Here is a 7,208-nt window from a genome sequence, read left to right as displayed (position 1 = left end):
TAGGGACATGGTTTAGTGGGCATGGTGGTGTTGGGTTGACGGTTGGACTCGATGCTCTTAGAGGTCTTTTCCAACCTTAATGATTCTATGATTCTATATATACAGTGCAAATAATTAAGGGCTATGTTTAACCACAGAGCAGTGATTTCTACTGTTGCGCATGTGCTGAGGATAGCATTGCCACAGAAGGAGGAGGACGGCTGGGTGACACACCAGGGTCACTTCTTGCCACTGTCCTCCTGCTCGGTGTGGGAGCTGAGCTGGTGATCACAATCCACATTGGAGCTGGGGCATAGAGCCCAGGGGGAAAACACAAAATAGAAAGGAGTTATTGATTGGCACATATGATTCTATGTTTTGGGGGACCAATCTTGCACAGGAGGCATCAGCTGTGCTGGAGCTTTAGAAAACTCTTGGTCGGGGCTGAGGCTACAGGCAAGCAGCTGTGCCTTGCAGCTCGCTGCGCCGCGATGTGCCCACCTTTCAGTCCAGTGTGAGTTACAGCACCTATAAAGTGCTTATTTTATTGCTGAGGCTAATGAGCTCTGGGCCCTCTAGGTAGAGCCTTGTAATTACACGGCTTCTTGGGATGCTGATTTAGGGGTTGCACGGAGTCTCTCCTCTCACCAGCCACCGCCTTAGTGCCTTTGCTGACGAAGGCTGACCAAACCACCCAGGTGAGATGTCAGGACCATCAGATCTCCAATCTCTCCCCTCCACCCAAAAATAAAAAAATAAGTGACCAGAAAGACCTATCTGAACCATCAGAGACGTGCTAGGAACCTGTTGGAGTGGCTGGTCCTTCCGGCACCGTTGTCACAGCAAGGAGAGGAGAGGGGATGAATATTTCTGAATTCCCAGCTGTTGTAGCAGCAGGATTTTAGTGGGGAGCATTTACTTGGAAATCCTACAGTCACTTCTTTTACAAATATAGGCCCAGGATTTCCAGGGAATGAGCTGTATTAGGAAAGTTCTGGCACTCCCTAAATAATAATTATTATTAGTAGTATAATTATATTAATTACTGTAATTACAAGGAAGGCAAGACACTACAGGAATCACAGATGAGTAGGGTGCTATACAGATGCCAGGCATTGCCAGGTATTCCCTTCCTCTCTGCAGTTTAAAGGCAGCTGCATTGCTTGCAAAGCAGGAGGAAACAGCTCCAGAAACACACACACACACACACGCACACTCTTCTTCTGTACGTGTGTGTCAAGATCAGAGTGTCAGGTAGAAAATGCTGCCAGAACCTGGTAGGCAAAAATTGACAAGGGAATCCAGTGTTATCTGGAACTGCTCTCTCCAGAGAGGCTGAAAATCTTTGATAGGTTCACTCCAGGGGAAATATCTTTGGAGGATAAGAGGCATTGATGTGCACGGAGCAAAAGGCAACCCGTTTGCATGCCGGCACGGCAGCGGGGTTGGAGCTGACATGCATTCTTTTCTTTCTCTCTCTCTTTTTTCCTCTGCTCCCTTTCCCTGTATTTTTTTCTTTTTTTTTCTTTTTTTTTTTTTTTTTAAATTTATTTTTCAGAGCAGCCCCAGGTCTCCCAGCAATGGTGAATATTATAAAGAATCGAGTCACGCCAGTGCCTCCACGGAGTGGGGGAAGTGAAGAGCAGGAGATGGAGGGAAGGAGGGAGGGGGGAATGTCAATAGGCATATCTGAAAAGCAAACCTGGGGAATTACTGTACATCTAGTATGTGTGTGTACGTGCTGGTGGAGCCTCCAATGGGGCAGAGGAAATATTTTCAGAAATTTTTCCACATTTGGGAAGGAGGAAAAGGTGGAGCCTCTTTTGTCAGGAAAACCTGCAGCAATATTCTAGTCCTTTTGTAATCTAGTAGCCTGTCCTTGCACGCCCGGGAGTCAGATGCTGTTCCTGGCACGGCACTGCCAACACCACCCTGGGAGGGTTTGCAGCCTCTTTTCATGCTGTCCAACTTCTCCGCTGCTGCAAAACCCAAACCCAAGTGAGCACAGCTCCTCTGCCACACCGCAGCCCCAAATTCTGGTCCCAAATTCTGGCACAGTACGTTAAAGCCAGTGTTTGGAGCAGGCTTTTCCCAGGTCAGATAACTCGACCGTGGTCGGGGGCTTGTGCTGGTTTGAGGTTGGTGGGAAGCACGCTGCCAAGACACAGTTCTCCCCTGCATGCTTTTATTCTGTTACATCACGGGAGCTGTTTAGGGAAGCTGGCCGTTGTTTGTGGGTTATTTTGGGTGGGACTTTTCTCAGCTAACTGCAGCTTGCAGAGAGGTAGGCGGTTATGTCTGAGCTGCTTTATCGCCGTGACTTTGCTTTATGGTCGGGAAAGAGAGATGGTTTCTTCTAGAGCACAATTCATCTCTCCCAGCTGGGCTGAATTACACCCGGGAAGTTCTTCTTTCTCTCCATCGACTATAAAAGGCGTCTAGACAACTCGCTCAGATTTACGCATCCAAACTGATGACACATAAAGTTAGACGGATGAAACCCAGCCAGGCATCATTCTCTCCCTTTCACACTGCAAGGTTTTTTTCATCCTGCTCCGGCTTTTTCTGCTCCTGCTGGGCAGAAAGGGATGGAGAAAACAGTGCCATGGGGATGCAAACACCATGGGGAAATGGCAAACCCTTTGGACGGAGAGGTGGGTAGGTACAGCATGGTCTCTAAATGCTGCTATAGACATCCAAAGCAGCTCTCTGAAATGCTTGCAAACCTTTCCTTTTTGTATGAACCCACACAACCCTGAACCCACAAATGGACAAACAAATAAAAGGGGAGAAAAACAAAGCAATACTTGAATATTATCTTTATTTTCAAACTCTTTTGTAGCACCATGACATAAGCAACTCCAGGAGGGAGTTATTAATATCTTTTCATGGTCCTTGACTAAAAAAGGTTGAGAAACACCTGTGTAGAAACACTCTGACAGCCTGTCATGGGGCAGCTGCAGGTGGAGAGATGCAGTTGCTGTGTTCATCTCCGTATCGGAGCTGCTGCAAACTGTTGGGAACTGCTCTTTGTTTGTGGACTTTTAGACAATAACTGATCACCTCGTGGGAATGTATCCCACTGCTGCCAGCAGACCAAGGTTTGCGCAGATGGATGCTGGGCCATGGTGAGCAGCCCCAAGCCCCTTTGGGGGCACTGATACCCCGCTACTCTAATGATGGGATTGCTGCCTGGGGACTCTTCCCCAGGCTGTAGCAAGGTGATGGCAGCTGTGCTTGTGTTTTTCCAGGCTAAACCAGGTCACGCTTGCTCTGTGAGCAGGTAGGAGATGCCAAACGCTGTTTGGATAACTTCTTCAGAAAATAGCCCTCCTCTCTCCGCATCATTTCTGAACCGCTGCCCCTAATAGAGTGCGCTGAGAGGTGTAATGGGGGCAGAGCCTTTTGTGGGAATGCAATGAACTCAAAGCAATGTGCAAGCGTTACAGCTTCTCCTCACACTGGCCAACACCCTTATCTCTCTCAGCTGGAGGCATTGCACCCTCCACTGCCTCGTCTTCTCTCTCCCAGTAGACCTGCCCTGAAAGGCAAGACAGCCTTGTTTAAATCTCTGCTTTGCATCCAATTAACATGGTCCATGGATGCCCACATAGGATCTTTTTCTAATATCAAGGTGAGCAGCCTTACCCAGCTGGGCATATATGAGTGCAAGGAGAGAGAATGGCCTTTCTTTGTCAACCTTTCCTTTTCTTAAAGATATTCAGAGATGAAAGGGAAGAGTTTGTTGTGACCAATGTACACCAAGCTGGTTTCAGTTATTATCAGTTCTTGGTGAGTCTGAGAAGAATGAGTGTCAGTGAAATCCACCCCAAACAATATTTCTTTGCTTTTTGTTGTATTTATTTCAGCCATTGAGCTTAAAAAAGTAATTTTTTCCTGGGATCAGTCCTGACAGTATATCTGCAAAACCATTTGGGGAGTACTCAAAGCGGGTGGGAATTGCTCCTGTCAGAGAACTCTGCAGATGTACACCACCATGGTGGATAGCATGGTCAGCCTCAGGAGACCCAGCCCCAGGGCACAAAGGTTCAGTCAGAGCAGAAACCTGTGGCCTGTCTGAAATAACGAATAGGTCGTGACTGTCAAAAGTCTGAAACAAACTATGGGGGTAGGTGGACATAACAGGAGATGGCATGCAGTAACCTGTACCAAGGCAAAACCTCCTTCTTGGCGAGACTGGGAAGATCACAATCCAAACCAAAGTGATCTGGGGTGGCTTTTTTTTTTTTTCATTGAATGCGTTTGCATAGTGTCATTAATATATTATCTGACATTCATGAATATGCATCAGCAAGTTACTAGCTTCACTATACCACTAGCTTGGCACAGGCAAGCAGCATATGCAGGGAATGGAAAAGAGCATGAGATAGAGGGAAGTACAGACGTTCCTTGGGTGTGGATCCCCTCAGATGAGAGACAGCAGGGGGATCCATCCTGGTCATCTTTACCTCCTAGGGAGAGCTGAGAGTGATTCACCCAGGGAGGAGAAGACCCAATTATCATGGGGACTCTGGTGTGGTACAAGGCAGGTGCTTTGGTTCACAACAGGCTAAAATGCAGGAAAAGACCTTTTCCAGGTCCAAGGGGGTCTGCTTTTTTAGTTCCCTGTTTTCTTGCAGGCACCAATTCCCAGGCAGACTAAGGGGGCTGTAGTCTTCATCTCTATCACGTGTTCCCAAGTCTACACGGCATCCTCAGCCAGAGCGTGGCTAAATCGGTCCCCTGTAGTCTTTGTATGTAAAACACCAGTTCTGCCAGAGATTTCCTGGTTTTACCAACCCCAGAAGGCTGAAGAAGGCAAACCATTGCTATTATTCATCGTATTGCAGTAAATTTTACATGTGCCAAGCAGAATTGCCATTCCATCCTTCTGGGAGGTGTGCAAACACAACTGCCCTCCTTGCCCTCCAGCACTTCATAATCCAAATGCACAAAACCTGTAACTTGATCTGCAGAGAGCCTGCAATGGAAGACATGGCAGGAATTGCTCTTCCAGTTAACATAAACCAGTGTTTTAACCACAGAACCATCTCTCTTTTCTGTGCCTCTTCCAGTCTCCTAGGATCTAACATGATGACTCAGTCAGTGTGGCTGATTTATCATTGTGAAGCTCTCCTAAGGATAATGACCGCTGTATTTAAGGCCAACTGAATGACCACAGAGAACCTCTGCTAAATGTCCCATCAACATTTTTCCATCCTGGGTAAGTATAGTAAGCATCTTCACTGGGAATTATGAGTATTAACAGTGAGATGAGTATCCAAAATAGCTTCCTGTTGTTTGAAATTACCGCGGATTTCATTCCTAGTGTAACTTTGACTCTGCTGAGCAGGATTCCCTGTTCCTCTAAGTCGCCCTGTTACTGTTCATGAGGTCTCAGCAGGGCAGAAACGTTATTGCAAGAATTTGTTAATTTGGCCAATCTGTCAACAGCATCTCTCCCGGGACGGTGGTCTCCTCATGTCAGAGCGGTGGGGCTCCCCAGCAGGAGATAAAGGGCGTTTGCTGCGTGGCTGAGCAGTGGTACCAGCCCTGCAGCGTGTGCAGATATGTCCCAGTTTCCTCAGCATGGCTAAATTGCTGGGATGTGAGTCTGCTGCTCTGGGATATGAGGAGCTCAGGCAGACATGTGGGTCGCAGGTAATACAGCTCCTTTCAGCAAAGTGCCTGCAGCCTCAAAATTTGCAGGGAAGTCATCTGAAAGTGCATGAAGCATGATTAGTTCAAGCGCTGGCTTGGGAGTCATGTTCCTGTCCCAGGAGACGTTTTCCAGATTTAGAAAAAAACCAAAAAAAAGTAAAAAATCCTGCCTTGCCTTTGGAAAACTATCAAAACCTCAAATATCTTCCTGGATTGACTTCTTAAAACAGTGTGGGTTGAGTTATGTGAAACATTTCCTTCCAGCTATCGCAGAAGGAGGCAGGCTGGACCTGGAAATGCCTTTCCCAATATCACCCAGCAAACTTGTAGCTTCTGATTTCTTCCAGTACCCAGGAATATTGGAGGTCCTGGATTCATGTTCAGGAGTCCACATGTCCTCTCTGGATGATGGAAACCAGGCTACGTTCAGGCAAGCTTTTAGCCTGATACCAGCTGCCACCTGGAAGATGTGGGATTTGATCCAGAAAAATAGTTGGGCAGCAGTTATTTACAAGCAAACGATTCCCAGTGAGGGATTGCACTGACCTTATAAACTGCGTGAGTGAACTTGTGGGCTCCTTCCCTCCCTCAGTGGAATTAGCTCCATGCAATGTTTTGCAGTCCATTTCTTGTGGTCTGCTTTTATACTTATTTTAGTACATAAGCATACATTTAATGTCCCCTTTGAAATTATTTCCTGCCCATACTTAAAACTCCGCGTCATCCTAGGGCAGCAACTGGATGAAAAAATAATTGAAACCATTAAGATCTGCTTTTCTTTCAAAGAAAAAATAAGGCATTGCTGGAATGTGTCTTTTTCAAATTACACAGTCCCTGGGATGCCTCTGCCACTGGTGTGTTTTAATGCTGTAACAAAATTACTACCCATTGAGGTTTTCCAATGAATTGTAGTATCATATTTCTGACCACGCGGGGCCACAGAGACCCAGCAACACCTGACTTGCTGGCTTCGGATCCAAGTGGGGACTTACATCCACAGGCTGCTTTCGGACATCAATTATGCTCCTGCATTTCCCTTAGAATTGCAATTGGATCTGGGACTCTTTCTCTCCGGTTTTCATCTTACCCAAGTGTAGCAATTATAACCCCTTGCTGTTCCTGATTTAACATGAAAAAAAGTAGCTTCAAGTTCGCACTGGATAGAGTGAGGGCTGCACACTGATACCGAATAAATTTTGGCTGTTAGGTGATTTCTTTTCCCTTTTTTAACAGTTTCGTGAATCACCTGCCCAATCTCAGGCAAGTCTGCATGAGATTTAACATGTTTGTGTTGATATTTTCTACAGGTGGAACTAGTGTGATTAAATAGGGGGTTTTAAAAAATAGATAAATAGAATCATAGAATCATAGAATAGTTTGGGTTGGAAGGGACCTCTAAAGGTCATCTAGTCCAACCCCCCTGCCCTGGGCAGGGACATCTTCAACTAGAGCAGGTTGCTCAGAGCCCCGTCCAACCTGACCTGGAATGTTTCCAGGGATGGGGCATCCACCACCTCACTGGGCAACCTGGGCCAGTGCTTCACCACCCTCAGCGTAAAATATTTCTT

Source organism: Aptenodytes forsteri, unplaced genomic scaffold (genome assembly GCF_000699145.1).
Source record: "Aptenodytes forsteri isolate BGI_AS27 unplaced genomic scaffold, ASM69914v1 Scaffold173, whole genome shotgun sequence".
In the NCBI taxonomy this organism is placed as follows: domain Eukaryota; kingdom Metazoa; phylum Chordata; class Aves; order Sphenisciformes; family Spheniscidae; genus Aptenodytes; species Aptenodytes forsteri.
The sequence above is the reverse complement of the archived record's forward strand: the minus strand, read 5'-3'. Positions refer to the sequence as shown.